Source organism: Pavona decussata, unplaced genomic scaffold, assembly GCF_977016875.1.
Source record: "Pavona decussata unplaced genomic scaffold, jaPavDecu1.1 SCAFFOLD_155, whole genome shotgun sequence".
In the NCBI taxonomy this organism is placed as follows: Eukaryota; Metazoa; Cnidaria; class Anthozoa; order Scleractinia; family Agariciidae; genus Pavona; species Pavona decussata.
Window position 1 is genome coordinate 4,043,889 of NW_028145567.1, and position 15,301 is coordinate 4,059,189.

At 39.6% G+C, this 15,301-nt stretch overlaps 1 protein-coding gene and 1 pseudogene across 4 annotated transcripts in view; both read right to left on the minus strand.

Annotated features, from left to right (window-relative positions):
• Nucleotides 1–209: 209 nt before the first annotated feature.
• Nucleotides 210–6,450, minus strand: LOC146465958 (uncharacterized; annotated as a pseudogene). The gene is made up of 3 exons (XR_014868226.1): nucleotides 6,337–6,450; nucleotides 2,888–5,114; nucleotides 210–2,761 (listed from the first exon to the last, which is right to left on the minus strand). The product of XR_014868226.1 is annotated as an uncharacterized LOC146465958 (transcript).
• A 6,358-nt stretch (nucleotides 6,451–12,808) lies between these two features.
• Nucleotides 12,809–15,301, minus strand: part of LOC146465959 (uncharacterized) — a 29,580-nt gene continuing 27,087 nt past the window's right edge. For 2 of the 3 annotated variants that reach the window (XR_014868224.1, XR_014868223.1), the window contains exon 4: nucleotides 12,809–12,919. The gene's annotated coding sequence lies outside the window, so the exon portion shown is untranslated. Of the gene's footprint in view, nucleotides 12,920–13,912; nucleotides 14,897–15,301 lie in introns of those variants that run through there. The other variant, XR_014868225.1, reaches the window with a different exon arrangement.

The following is a 15,301-nucleotide window of genomic DNA, read 5'->3' on the forward strand; positions in this document are numbered from 1 at the left end:
TAGATTTCCTGGTGTTTGAAAGATCTCCTTCCACAAAGCCTGGAATTGTGTCATACTTTTAACATCAATGGTAATTTGTGTAGAGGAGTGACTATATTCTGCGCGTTATAAAATGTTTTTGGATCCATGTTTTGTGAAACAACAATAACAAGTAGATTTATTTACATGATCGTAAAGTAGTTACAATATTGTAAAACTTTAACTTGTAACTATGAACAAAATGACATCATTACGAATGAAAGTAACCGATTGACAAACTAAAGTTATTTGCAATGTTATACGACATTTAAAATGATGATCACTGTTCAGTATAAGGAAACTTAAGCAGCCACGAAGGCAACGCCAACGAGAACGGCACTTGAGAATATACCTTTACTTCATTTGTGCTTCTTCGTCATTATTTCAACTCGTTCAACTTTTACTGAAACGGCGAACTACCCAGGAACCAAACTGGTAGGAGTGGCGTTGACGAGTTAAGAAAGGGGATAAAAAAAATCACCGTCGTGTGTTCATGTTCTCCACAAAACCTTATAAGTCAGTCAACAAGCACTGACCGATAAACCTCACCAATTTTAATTTACTTGTTCCATAACCCTGAAGAAACTACAGATAACTGAAAAAGTTGTTTGGTAGGCTTCATTGTTGGTGCTACATGAACATTTTGATAAATCTATTTCAGGTCTTGAACAAGTGCTACTTGCCTTAAATCAATCTAATGTATACCTTTTGCATGAAAAGGTACTTCGAAAAAAAGTTGACATTTAAAAAAAACTATCAGAGCTATAACTGCAAAGGGCAATTTACACGGTACGGCTTGGTCGTATGCAACAAGCTTACGACAAGTCGACGCCACTGTTTCGTGTACAGCTCGCTTACGACTGTCGTGAACGTCACAAAAAATGTCGTAGGATTTTAAAAAATGTTTTTAAATCCTACAACAATTGTAGGTATAGGCAATGCTGAGTGACGAGAGTCGTGTGCGATTTTTTGCATGACGCGAACAGCGCACGCTCTAGAAATCGCATGCGACAGTTGTAAGCAAAAGTTGTACCGTCTAAATCAGCGTTAAGGCTCCACTGAAAAAATATTGCAACCCCATGTTTTTTGTACGAGACACCCCCAGCCTCAAGATTCAATCTATCCAGTCTGTGACTTGTGTGGATCTGATACGCAAAATACTGACCTGTGTGTTTTGAAGTAACATTACGCGTAGTTCCTATTTTCTGATAATGATAGTCGGCTTCAAGCGAAACATGAAAAAAGCGAGAAAGTTGGTTACCTGCGTCGATCCGCGTGATCATGAGAGGACTGGGTATCTAGTCGCCGGGCAAATTGTCCCTCGACCATGCTTACACTGTGCGACACAAGATTTTACTCTAAGGTGAACACACTTGATTGGCTGATGAGCTTAAAGCTTGTCAAAGATAATTGGCTCCTTTTCAATCTTGGCCTTGGCCGGCAAATGAATTCACCACTCAAAAGAATAATTTCTCGGGTGTACTGATTTAAATAACTATAAAAACCAAATGGCCAAAAAGCTAAATATGCTGCAATAATGAAACAAATCATGGCAAGTTTGGCCATCCTCTTAGGCGTTTGCACATATTACTACTTGTGTTTTATCCTCAGGCTGAAGCATTCGTTTTGCATCGCAATTGAATACCTCCGATTCCAGTTTAACCCTACGAAATGCAAGTATTTTCAAAGTATTCTACACATCAAACAGCAGTCACAGCTTTTGGACTTAAAACAGTACAGTTGCAAACCCTCCTTATTTTCATGTTTTTGACGTAACCAAGCCAATTTGTCTTGAACGATGGCAACAAAAGGATGCTCAGTTTCATCAGTGCCCATTCACCAGAATATTCAGCGTACGGCAAATACTGTTTCGCCTGCTCCAGGTCGCCTTACCAACTGAGTGCAGTATCAACATCTTGAGCTCACAGCTTTTGCAGTCGAATAGCAAGGGCACGCTCATAATACTCCTTCGCCTTCGCCAGGTCACCTTGGTCATGGAGTACAGTAGCCAAGTTGATATAAGAAACGGCGACATCTACATGTTGATCTCCGAGCTTTTTTAGTCGAATGGCTAGGGCACGCTCATAATACCCCTTCGCTTTCTCCAGGTCACCTTGGTCATGGAATACAGTAGCCAAGTTGTTATAAGACGTGGCGACATCGACATGTTGATCTCCCAGCTTTTGTAGTCGAATGGCTAGGGCACGCTCATAATACTCCTTCGCCTTCTCCAGGTCACCTTGGTCATGGAATACAGTAGCCAAGTTGTTATAAGACGTGGCGACATCGACATGCTGATGTCCCAGCTTTTGACATCGAATGGCTAGGGCACGCTCATGATACTCCTTCGCCTTCTCCAGGTCACCTTGGCCACGGAATACAGTAGCCAAGTTGTTATAAGACGTGGCGACATCGACATGTTGATCTCCCAGCTTTTGTAGTCGAATGGCTAGAGCACGCTCATAATGCTCCTTCGCCTTCTCCAGGTCACCTTGGTCATGGAATACAGTAGCCAAGTTGTTATAAGACGTGGCGACATCGACATGTTGATCTCCCAGCTTTTGTAGTCCAATGGCTAGGGCACGCTCATAATACTCCTTCGCCTTCTCTTGGTCACCTTGGTCATGGAGTACAGCAGCCACGTTGTTATAAGACGTGGCGACATCGACATGTTGATCTCCCAGCTTTTGTAGTCGAATGGCTAGGGCACGCTCATGATACTCCTTCGCCTTCTCCAGATCACCTTGGCCACGGAATACAGCAGCCAAGCTGTTATAAGACGTGGCGACATCGACATGTTGATCTCCCAGCTTTTGACGTGGAATGGCTAGGGCACGCTCATGATACTCCTTCGAGTTCTCCAGGTCACCTTGTTGATGGAGTACAGCAGCCAAGTTGTGATAACAAGTGGTGACATCGATATGTTGAGCTCCAAGCTTTTGTAATAAAATTTTTAAAGCTACATACAGGAATCGTTTTGCTGTGTTAAACTCGCAATGGGTAACACATATCGTGCTAAATCTTGTGAAACAACCTGAATAGTGTTTAATATCCAACGTAAAGTTTTCGACGAGTTGGACTATGTCGTCTCTATTATAAGTAGTTTGAATTTCTGTACTTAAGGACTTTAAATGAGGAAGAAGATGCCTGCTGTTACCAACACAATCTAAGTCATCTAACTGGTGATCATCTATGAACTGATAAAAGGATGTAATGGCCCCGTGACCGATTTTGAGATTTTCACCATGCGAATAGGGTTTAGTTTCATCTTTGATTACACTGCGCACAACCTGATGCACGCGAATGTAGACATCACTCTCGTCCTCCTCAAATAACAGCAGTTGACTTCTTTGAATCCGCATTCGAATGATATCGTCATCCTTGAACTCCTCATCTACATTCAGGATGTAATTTACCACAATTTGAAGGTTTAATGGTTGTTGTGAACAGAGTGAAAGAAAACTGAATGTGTGATTCAAAACTTTGTCAGATGACATCACATTTTTCACGGCTAATGTAATCGCTGCGGTCATGGATTTTGGATAGCTTGGGTTTGTCTCAGAAAGAAGGGTCTCAGTACCAGCACGCTGACCTTTGTTTAGTTTTTCCAGGTAATCTTTCCAGCAATAGTTTGAAGATGCTTTGTTCTCACGAAAGTGTTTGACAAATGTAGCGGCACTTGCTAAGGCAAGTGGTTGATAGTCTAAAGTCCGCGCGACCTCCGTTTCCACCTCAGTGACAGCGATACCAGAAAGCGTGGCTAATAACGAAGTGGCATCAGCAAGCTCCACACCCTTGCTCACTGAGATGTGACCAATGAAGGAGTTTGTCAAAGGGACGGAAGCAGTGTCCTGTGTTGTGATCAACATTTGTCCTCCTAACCACTGTTCGTTCCCAGGCTCTGGCAAATGAACACTTACTTGAGGTAAACTGGTAATATTGTCAACTACCAGTAGCCAAGACGTGTAGAGCTCAACTTTTGTGCTAACTAACGTCTTGAGATTGGCGATCTTCTCTTCAATCTCTGAATCCTTGGAAGTGAGGGTGTTTGTAATTGCATATTCTGAACACTTCAACAGTCGAGCGAAAGAGACATAGGATTTGGGCAGTGAGTCAAGACTTTCAGCATTAAGAGTCATTACGAATGCCTTGTCTGTGACTTCTTGGAAAAATCTCTTCGCGACGAGCCCGGCCAACTGAGATTTGCCACTTCCAGGATTCCCTGAGATGTACAGGTTACTTATGCGGTTTTTGTTGCCTTCTTTAAGTTCTCTTAGCTGTTAGGTTATTTTAGTTACCTCACCATCTCGACTGGCAACGTCGTGTGAAGGCTTGGGAGGGGGAATGCAAAATGAGGAAACTTCATTCCGAAGCTGATCTTCAAGGACCTGTCTTTCATCTTCTTTTTCTTGAAGTTTCGCTGCTTTTTCTTGAATTTCCCCTTCTTTCTCGTGAAGTTCCGCATCTTTCTCCTGAAGTTGCGTATCTTTCTCTTGAAGTTGCGTATCTTTCTCGTGAAGTTCCTGATGGAGGTCGTCAACGTTTTGCAAGATCGTTGCCAACTCCTCCGTTGGAAATCTTGTCTGGTTTCTGATTTCTTGAATTCGCAAGGTGGTGAGCCCGAGTGCATGAAATGCTACATCAACTCTAGTTATGGCATTATGAAACTCTGGGTCCGAGAGATGGCCTCGTGGAATGTGAGCAAATTCTTCATTTCGAAATTCCCTGAGATCATCTACATTTAATTTGACGACCGCGTTAAGACTCTTGCCGATGCAATCCGAGTACAAGATGGCGTAAAAGAGCGTTGTGCAATCCCACTCAGCTCGATTTCCTTTTATCATGGTCGCTAAAAGTTTCGCATTTCTTCCTTGGTTCCGCGGAGATTCCCCATTATAGAAATCCAATCCATTCCTCGGCTCGTCCTTCCATTCACCCAATGAAGCCTTGTAGCGGTTGTCCCATTCCTGTTTAAAGATTGTTCGGAGACCCTCGGCTAGTACATCAGTGGTGACACAGCAAATCCTGAAGTAGTTCAGTTGTTCATCGCTGAATTTTGTTGCCTTAGCCATATACAGCTTGTGTGACTTAACGCGCTATAAAAATAATATTCTGTTGTTAGCAAGACGGAGGTGGACTCTCGGTGGCTTGTTACAAGTTCTAACGCCTTTCAACGTGTACGTTTTAACTTAACGTTTCTAAAGGCGAATGTGTGTGTGTGTGGAAAGTGTAAACGTACATTATCGTTAAGGATGATCATACAGTATCTGAACCGGTTCTACGAATAATCTACGCATGCTCAATTCAAGGTTTTGGCGTTTCCTGCATTTTCGACCCCAGAGAGCTCTTCCCTTTTGGCGTGTTTGTTGGAATCTTATGAAGCGAAAGGGAAAACAAAATTGCTGTTGTGGCTGTAAAATCAGTGTTTTTCGAATTAAAGAGGTTTATGTTTCGCAACTGGGAAATTAATCTACTGGATGAGCTTAATTGGCTTCACAATGAAATGGACACTTCAAAATCAGTTGCCTGCGAAAGCTCCAAGTTTCTGGCTTTGTAAATACCTCAGTTTCGCCATTAAATTTCCGCACCATTGCTTTCTCTCCTCTAGGTTGTCGTTTTCTAGACACCCCAACATTTAATGCATTGAAACATACTTAGAACAGTACATCTTAATTTGACGCGATGTGCTCCCCAGTCACAGACCAAAGGTAATTTACCGCAAACAGCAACAGATGATGTGCTACACTTTTAAAATAGCTTTCGTTTAAATGGTAATGATCAACTAATACCAAAAAGGATTTCATCCATAAAGTCCGAAGTTTAATTGAAACAAATTTCATGATTCGTTCTTGTTTTGACTCTATATGTACCATCGCCAAGTGCTATACAGAAGCGGACGAATGTAGTCAAAGGAAATAATGGGCCAGTTATTAAAAGACAGTTTAGACGGTGTTAACACCACGTTCTAAGCCATTTTCAATTTTGGCAACAGTCATATCTAAACATTGGCTGCTGCCGACGCAGTAACAAGAAGGCTTGCATCCCAGACAAGAAAACTATTTATCTGCTTAAAATAACATGATTACTTATGAACAGATTTGGAGGCCCACTGATTGTCTTAAGCCGCGGCCTAAGTTAAACTTTGTTTGAATAACTGGCCCAATATGTTTTCGCCGGTTAATCATTCCTTCAACAAACAGATGCAAATTTCCAACTCAGTTGTATGTATAAATCGGACAACGTAGGAATTCTACCAGTTTGCATGGAATGAAAGCCTTATTAAAAGCGAAACAAAAGTAAAAAATAAAGAATGCTTACCGTTTGCTAAGTTTCCACTCTATTTCGGAGTAACCTAAAACAGCAAGCTTGTCAGGAAAGAACCCTTCAGCATTGAAAATGATCGATGAGGAAATTTAAAAGACTTTCACTTTCAAGTTTAGGACATGACGTACTTATCTATTTTTAGGCATCACGTGTTCAGATCACGCGATGTTTACCTTAACATGCCGTATTTGCATGCAATATTGCTAGCCTGCGAATACAGCCGCCTCTCATCGCTCCCGGCCCCGAGGGGCATTGAGAGGCGGCTGTATCGGGGGCTCTATTCGCAGGCTAGCAATATTACACGCTAACTAAAAAACCCGCGTGCGAGTTTGAAAGCCAGATCTCATTAAGAGTTCCATGAACTATGAAAATCGCATAATTTAGAGACAGCCTATAACTTTATTATTGGGTAGAGTCGCGATTACTGATATGTTCGACAAGGGGAACTCAGGTTTCATAATTTCAACTTGATGTTTATTGCTACAACCATGTCACGCTACACATTTCTCAGCTGAATGCACGCAGTCAACAACTTTTATGTCAAATAGTGTAGTTACTGGTTGGAGAAAACACGCATTTCCAAGTTGAGTGCACCCGTGGACGCATTTCAGAAAAAAGGATCTGAAACGTTACCGAGATCAGTCTTACAATTATAACGTGAAACGGGAAAAGGTACATGAATGAACGAAGGAAAAACTAACGAACGAATGAATGATTGACGGACGGACGGACTGATGGACAGTGACTGGCCGACTAAATAAATGAATGGACAAATGAATGATGAATGGACTATAACTAGATATAGCTCTCGCTAAGTGCCAACAAGCAGGCATTCAAAAGAAATACTAATTGATAATTTGAAGACACAGATTCATGTTTTGTGTACGACAATTTTTTGTAGTGAAGTATTGAAGACAATTTGAAATGTGTTGAATTGTTATGTGAATGTTTTGATCGACAGCGGAGAATTGCCAAAATGGAAAGAGATTTTTGGTTTTAAATTATCGCGATTTTACGGTTTTAGCAAAAGAATACAGAACAAAAATGAACCCAACAATAACTTTTTATCTTCTTAAGCTGTAGACTGTAACCGTTTCAATGTTATTGTGTACTTGGACAATGAACAATAGTATTGTACATTTCATTGACAAAAACGTTCTTTGAGGCCTTACACAGAAACTTACATGCATTTCGTTCCGAGGCTTGTTGTATAGTTTAGTGAAATCTTTAACATGTGGGCATAAACAGTAACAAAATATTTCAATTATTTTATGTTTTTCGTATTCGAACAGATGGCAAAGGACATGCACAAACTGTTTGCTTTGAGATGCATGGGCCAGTTCGATGTTAATGGTATTAACCCATTATGCACCAGAGGTTTTCCAAAATTCAGCAAAATTGGCAAAGTACTTATTTCCTACCCCATGTGCAGTAAAAATACATAACTTACAGGGCAAAAAAAAACAACAACAACAACACCCCTTTGGTCTAAGATATAGTTAAAATTACTAATTATGGAATAAAATACACTAGTTGCCGATTAAAAATTTTCCAGAAAACAAACTTGAAGGTAAAAAATTCCGAAATTTCGATTAAATTTGATCCGCGCATCACATGGGTGAAATTTGATCCGTCTCGAGAGCATGTGTTTGTTTACGCAAGATTACACAGTTGCCACGTTTTCTCAATAAAATTGAAAGAAAAACACACAGAAAGCTTTCCTAAATGAAAAATTTATTCAGAAAATTCTTTGTTTACGCCTTAGAAAGAAACTTGTATAATTATAAATGCGAGACGAGAGACGCGCAAGCGATTTGAAGGACTACAAGTCCGTTTCGAAGCGAATTTATCGACCCGTGCGGGGCACGTTTTTCAGATATTTCGCAAAAACTGTTCAGAGCACAAAGAATCGGTCAATTAGAATAGTATTTCAGTACAAATTCACAATCAAACCTGTAATATTTTGGCTGTTGAATTCCCAGAATGTAGCTTGCTCGCTCGTCGCTTGAAACGTTAATTTTTGCTTTGAATTTGATTAAGCTGATCAGTTGCTTTGATTGCCTTTTGCTCGCTGGCGGTGACAAAGTTGGCTCACTGGCCGATGTCGAGTTTACTCTCGTGTGGCTCGCTGGCCGATAGTTTGCTACAGTTCTCGTTTGCTTTAGCTTTGCTTAGATTGAATTCAGCTTAAATAGGTTTCTCAGTTTCTTTTATTGCTTTATGCCCGCTGGCGTTGTCTGGGGCCGAGTACTCTTTTGGCTCGCTGGCCGATTGTTGAGCTTGCTAGCTGGATAAATATACCACAGTGGCACTTAACTAAAGTACACTCACGTAGAATTGGTAATAAAAACAAATAAACCTTACAAAAACGGGTGAAAATGGCGTTTACGTTTTTCTTGCCTCAAATTTGGTCTACACTCGATAAATACCAAAGCCGGTGAGCATCGACGATTAGAACCATGCGGCATTGACATCACAATCTCTGCGAGCTGCGAGCTACAATTGGTCCGTTGCAATTTTCACTACGTCATTGGAATCTCAGGAATCTTACCTTACAAACATGCCTCTCGATGACTCGAGAATTTTTTCCCCCGCACAGTACTTTCGCACGGCTCTATAATGCTGCCGCCTCGCCAGCCTCGCGGACTCGTTGGCAATTAATCAGGTGGCCAAGCCAACGCTCATATACCCGAAAGGAACAGCTCGCAGCCAAAAGAGAGTGGCGAACATTGCGCCAAACAGCAGTTAAGTCTTTAAAAACAACAACAACAACAACAAAAACTGAGTTCTTTTGGAGGCCACTACTGTATATCGAGAGAAGATGAACAAGTTCACCCTCTCTTGTGCATATGTACGCGAATACTTCTTCGATATTCTTATGTTGCCTAGTCAGCTTTGCAATAACCGAACGGAAGCCGCCTGATCGAGGCGATAAAAACCGAACGTCCATTGGAATACAGAGGAAGGAAAGGGATTGTTTTTCCTTAGTCATTTTGCCTCATAAGTACTTACACTTTTCGCCGTGTTTCTGTTTGAGAAAGAAAGTAAATGGTACAGAAGCAAAGTCCTGCAGATGAATTTAGTAATACTCTACTATCTCAAAGTCTCGTGTGGTCGATGATCGAAGAACAAAATTGTTTGAGATAGCAGGAGTGAATGTTTACATACATTTCTGAGTTTTTTTAACCTCATTATGAAAGCGAGCTTAATGTAGTGCTTTTCATATGAAAATTAGTTTTTTTTCAATATTATTTAAAAAAGAGCAAGGCTGATTTCATGGTCAGGGAAGTATTTTTCCAAATGAATTTTCTCAATAAAAACAATGCACGAAGCCTCGCCTTCATAATGAGGCTCAAACGACTCGGAAATTTCCGGAGAGAGGACCCTGGAACGAGGTTGTGTTGAGTACTGAAAGGACCATTGAAAGTAATTTGCGTTTGCTTCATTTGTGCTTTACTACGCTCTCTGATTGGTTTAAAAAAACTCGCGCCACTCATGACTTGCTCGCACGCGTTTCCCCCATACTATACTTGGCGCCTGTAAAATACATTTGATTCAAATTCTGATTGGCTAATTACGCCAAATGTTGCGATTGTCCAGAGAAATTACTTTGGTTTTAGTTTCAGGTCACTCAATCAGTACTAATTTAGCCTGCGCAGCAAGGTTTTTTGTTTTTCACTGTTTGACTTGTCTCAACTTTCTCGCGCAAACGTAGAAAAAAGACGGGGAAATGCTTGCTACGAACGCTGGTGCTATGTTTATTTGGCGCGGTTATGGGTCCTCTACAGCGAGACACGCTAAAATGTGACTACTGTTTTTTCAAGTAACTAATGATATTAACTGCTGTTTTGGTTAGCGTTAAACTACATAAAATTTACATGTAACACTGGTCGATTTTGTACTAATAGGCATCTGTCAGTCTAACAAGACTATGGGGTTGGACTCTGAATGTTCAATCCAATACAACGTTGGTTGTGGCTGGACAAGCCAATTCGGAAGTGGTAGTCCTTCTCTTGAAGGAAGTTCGTCATGTACGCCGTGTCGAACATGATTCGTCCAGACGCATAATCGCTCTTGTGCCCGGAGATAAAAAAACAAAACAAAACAAAACAGCAACAAGAGATAAGAAAGATTTTAAAAATAGCTACGCATTGTGTACATATGGGTAGTGCCATATGCACGTGCTGCGGACCTGTTCACTCACTCACTCACTCACTCACTCACTCACTCACTCACTCACTCACTCACTCACTCACTCACTCACTCACTCACTCACTCACTCCCTCCCTCCCTCACGCACGCATGCACGCTTGCACGCACTCACTCACTCTTACATGCCTGTTGACATAGTAGATAGAGCACTATACAGTGCACTAGCCACAAAAAGTCACCATTTCTGGTTATGAGGAAAACCTTTGTCTCTGCCGCAAGCCTGTTGGTCTTCTGTGACTGAACAAAAAAAGCGAAGGAAACAGTAAAGGAATGTCCCCACCAATAACGCATATATACAAGCTTTATTTACTGAGGACAAAATTACACAGGACTGTACAATTAGAATAACCTTTAACTATCAAAGCAAATGCCCTTAAAAACGTTAAGAAATAAAAACCACCTACATGTAGGTTTTTTTTCCATACCTGGTTAACAACAGTTTCACCATTAAAGATATTTTAAAAGAAGTAAAAAAAAGGGAGTTTACCTTAAAAAGATTCTTTTTAAAACTATTAACCTCGGGATTTTTTTTTCAAAATTAGTATTCAATCATGGACAGTTTTGTAAAACGAATTTGTTGAGAATTTGGTTTAGCAGCTCATGAAACATAATAACAATGCATCGCCTAAAACATTTATGCTACATGTTACAAAACTGAATATCTACATGAAAAAGCCAAAGCGCACCTATTAAATAATTTATAGTCACATGACACCTATTTAGATATACTGTACGTAGACTTTTTTTATCATTTTTACTTTTTGTTTATTTATTTTCTCTTTGGATTATAATTTTATTGTAATAATTTTTAACTTATCTACTTTTTTATTATTTTTATATATTGCTGCTGAAAAGCCCTTTTCAAACAGGCAATAAACATATGTATGCATGCATGTAATAATAATAATGATAATAATAATAATAATAATTTAAAAATTTAATAATAACAATAATAATTTTATTGAAAGACGAATAATAAAATAAATTTTACAATCAACATGACTCTAACCGTACTGTACAAGTATGGTTGCATGCAATAAAATTCAGTAACATAATTGGAAATAATAATAATAATAATAGTAATAATAATAATAATAATAATAATAATAATAATAATAATCTTTATACAGGTAGCCCACATCACGAAAGTGATATTCTGTGGGGCCTTGTGGATTGAGGAAAAAAACTGCATAATGCTTTAAAAACTTACAAATGATTTAAAATTTATAAATATTTTAAAAATAGAAAATACCAAGACAGCAATAAGCAATAAAAATTAGGAATAAGAATTAAAAACTAGCTAAAAACACGCTTTGTATCTAACAATAGAACTGTTTGCTGTCAAAAGGCCATGAGCGTGTAACATTGCGGAAACTATGACGTCAGAGGGTAACAGTGAATTTTGATTCCCTTGTTAAATATTGAGATTCGCGGGAAACAAAATTAATTGTTTATCTCAAGCCTGAACCAACGTCAACCACGCCGCTCATACTCCTTAGCAAAGGAAACAGGTCAGCGATTGAAGGTCTCCTGTGCCATTGCTGGAAACATCTGCTAATTAAAGCTTGTGCATTCTCAGGCACTTTTTTTGCTGGGACAACAGGATATTCACCCTCCATTATCTTAGTTTTTATGTCACTGATGGAAAGTTCCCCCCATGCTGGCATTCTCGAACATACAACCAAAGTGACTACTCCAAACGGATATGCATCAACAGATGTAGTTGGGGTTTTGCCCAAAATCTGTTCTAGGTGCTGGTATGCTGGGGTACCAGCATTTGGTCCCTCTATAGTACCATTAGACATCTGATGTTTCACTGATACGGCAAGACCAAGATCACATATTATTGCGTTGTTCGTACGGTCTTCGATCCGCAAAAGAGCACAGCCTTTGGTCAAACGTCTGCGCAGACGTCAGATTAGATCAAGGGTGCTCATTCTTGATCCCAGAGTCTTTTGCTGCGCAAGACAAAAAGGCAGCCTCTTCCCGTTGTCCGTCATTTGCAAAAGAGAAAAGCTCTGGGGTCGAGAATGAGGGGCGCTTAACATTTACACAAATCACCCAGCTAGACATTTTCGGTATAAATATTAAATGATTTAGTTTTCTTTAAAGAAGATGGATAGCACGCAAAATGTATGAGCATCAACTGGAAAACCCAAAAGAAGCAGTAAAAGTTCATCACTTCGACCGAGAGCCCATAATTTCAGAGGGGACAGTTAGATCTTGAAATCATTTATTTTCTTGCCTCACTTACCATGATATTCGCTGGTTTTAAATCCTGATGAATGAGGCCCTTTTCGTGGATGTAACCAAGCCCCTGTGCAGCTGTGTACAGGACATGAGCATTATACTTTTCGTCCAGGATCTACAGTTGCAAAGAAAGCCATAAATTGTAATTATCTGTTAAAAGTTAAGCCCATTCACATCGATTATTTCGGTGATCCGCTTGTCTGATGAGAAATTTGACCCTTGATCCAAAATGAAGGTGAAATTACCTTGCCTGGTGCTTTGGTATTTAGTAGAGGAGGAAGGCAAGGAGAAATAATAGAAAGTGAAATCTGAAAACTGCAGACACAATAAAATAACAGAGAAAGAAAGAAATAACACCTCTACTACGCGCAACATTGAGATTATTCTCCTTTTTATTATTCTCTTTTTATCCTCCTTGACAGTCGTTAAATTGTTAATAGGTCGGATAAAAACAGTTGAAAAACAAAACGGTGGGACATCAGACTAATAGAGCTTATTTTGGTAGCCACATTACGTCTACTATAATTAGTCTTTAATTTGACTCAATCTAGGTCTAATATGACTCAATACACTAAAGCTAAATAGGTCAGGCTAAATAACTCGCCAAGCTTCTCAGCGTTTAGGCTGCAGACTACATTTTGTATTGATAAAAAATAAATAAATAAATAAAATAAATCAAGGAAAGAAACAAAGGAATCTTAAACAAGGAAGGCGTGGTTCCTCGTCAACAAGGCAAGAGGTTTTTCAAGATCACTATATGAAAATTGATTTCCCTACAATGACCGTACGTGGCGACCTTTTTATAAAAGTAAGGGGTGTTTAATATCTAGAAACTGGCCTACGAGACTCCAGTGATCCCTCTTTGCAGATTTTACAAGGCCTTTAGTCACAAAGGGGACCCAAAGATATTTTGACTTCTCTTTCACAGCTTTTGATTTAACAAATACATCGGTGGTGTGGAAATTAATCATATAAGATTTCATTGCCGGGGCATGGCGGCGTATTTTGCGGGCTATTAAAAAGAATAAAATGGAAAATTCATCGGCCTAAAAAAAATGTTAGCAATTTAGCCCGCTGCTCTGAGCCAATGAGAAACAAGCAAACACTTGTAGTTTACCACCTGGGCAGTTAGTTTGACAAGCCTACCGGAAAACTAAGTAAACCCAATGATTAGTTCAGAAACGAGTTTAAAACTCATTGGTACAGACTTCTAACAATGTTAAGCGGACTCATGTTGTGTATGAGCATGCAATAACAAGGGCCCAGATTGTAAGTTACAGGTGTAAAAAGTTTATTAAATTGGCCCCTGGTCTTGAATTACCAGTCTATACTGTGGGCCGGCTCATTTTAAATTAATCTCTGATTGTTTATAAAATTACTATATTACATACTGTTTAGCTTGCTTATTATACACATGAAGGAATACACTCGCTTGCCTGCATATGTCAAGTTCTTTAACCCTTTCCCGCCCAAGAGTGCCATATGGCACAAGACGCAATTATGAGCTCAGTATTTGGTCAGTTTGTGTTAAAATTGTACAACCAAAAGATCTTGGAAAGATCTACAAATTGAAAGCATAAAATCATACCCCCCTCCTATATGAGACTTGATTTACCACCCCTCAACCTTTTGGAATTTTTTTTCCTTGTACTTGAACGGCCCCCGTTGAAATCTCACAACAAGCAATGCAGTTAGAGCTGTACATTAAGCTATAGTTTAGGGGGGTACCCAGTATGTACAACAAATAGGAAAATTGTCAATGTTTTATTTCTTTCGTTTTCGACTTTTCTCACTCTAATATGTGACTTCCTCCATCTCTGTTGGTGTGATTTATAGCACACCCCAGGAAATACCTTTTAAATGGTATATCACATGTAGTCTCCCTGTTCATAGTTTGCGATTTAGAAAAATTCGGAATTTCCCTTGGGCAGGAAAGGGTTAAAGTTTGGTTCATAGATCCTTCTTGGCGTTTCCTTTACCGCTACTTCTATGCCACCTTTCCAAAGACCCTTATAGACCGTCCCAAAGCTTCCCTCTCCTATTTTTGACTTCAGGCCAAGATCCTTGCTTTCAATGTTTACAAGAACAATGTCTAAAAAAAGGAAAATAAATAACAGCTCTGATCAATTTTAACGCTATTTGTGCTTGGGCATTTTCTGACCTTCCGATCTTGGGGGGGTGGGGGTGGGAAAGGAGTGGAGCATACAGCCATGGCAACAAAACTTGGAAACCTTTAAAGTACGTTAGGTCCACAAAACGAGATGGTGACGTCATTAAACAAGGGGATTATGTCATTAGTTCTCTGTAGCCATCTTCAAGAGATTTTTTGGTTCTTTAAAAAACCCCGTAGAGCTGTCCAAATTGGCTAAAAAATAATCATTATCGATAACTAAACAGTGTCAGATGGTATAGAAATATGACGTGAACCCATGAATTTGCTGCTGAGCATTAGCCCTAGAAAGGAAATGGAAGAATACAAAAGGCAAAGGAAAAAACT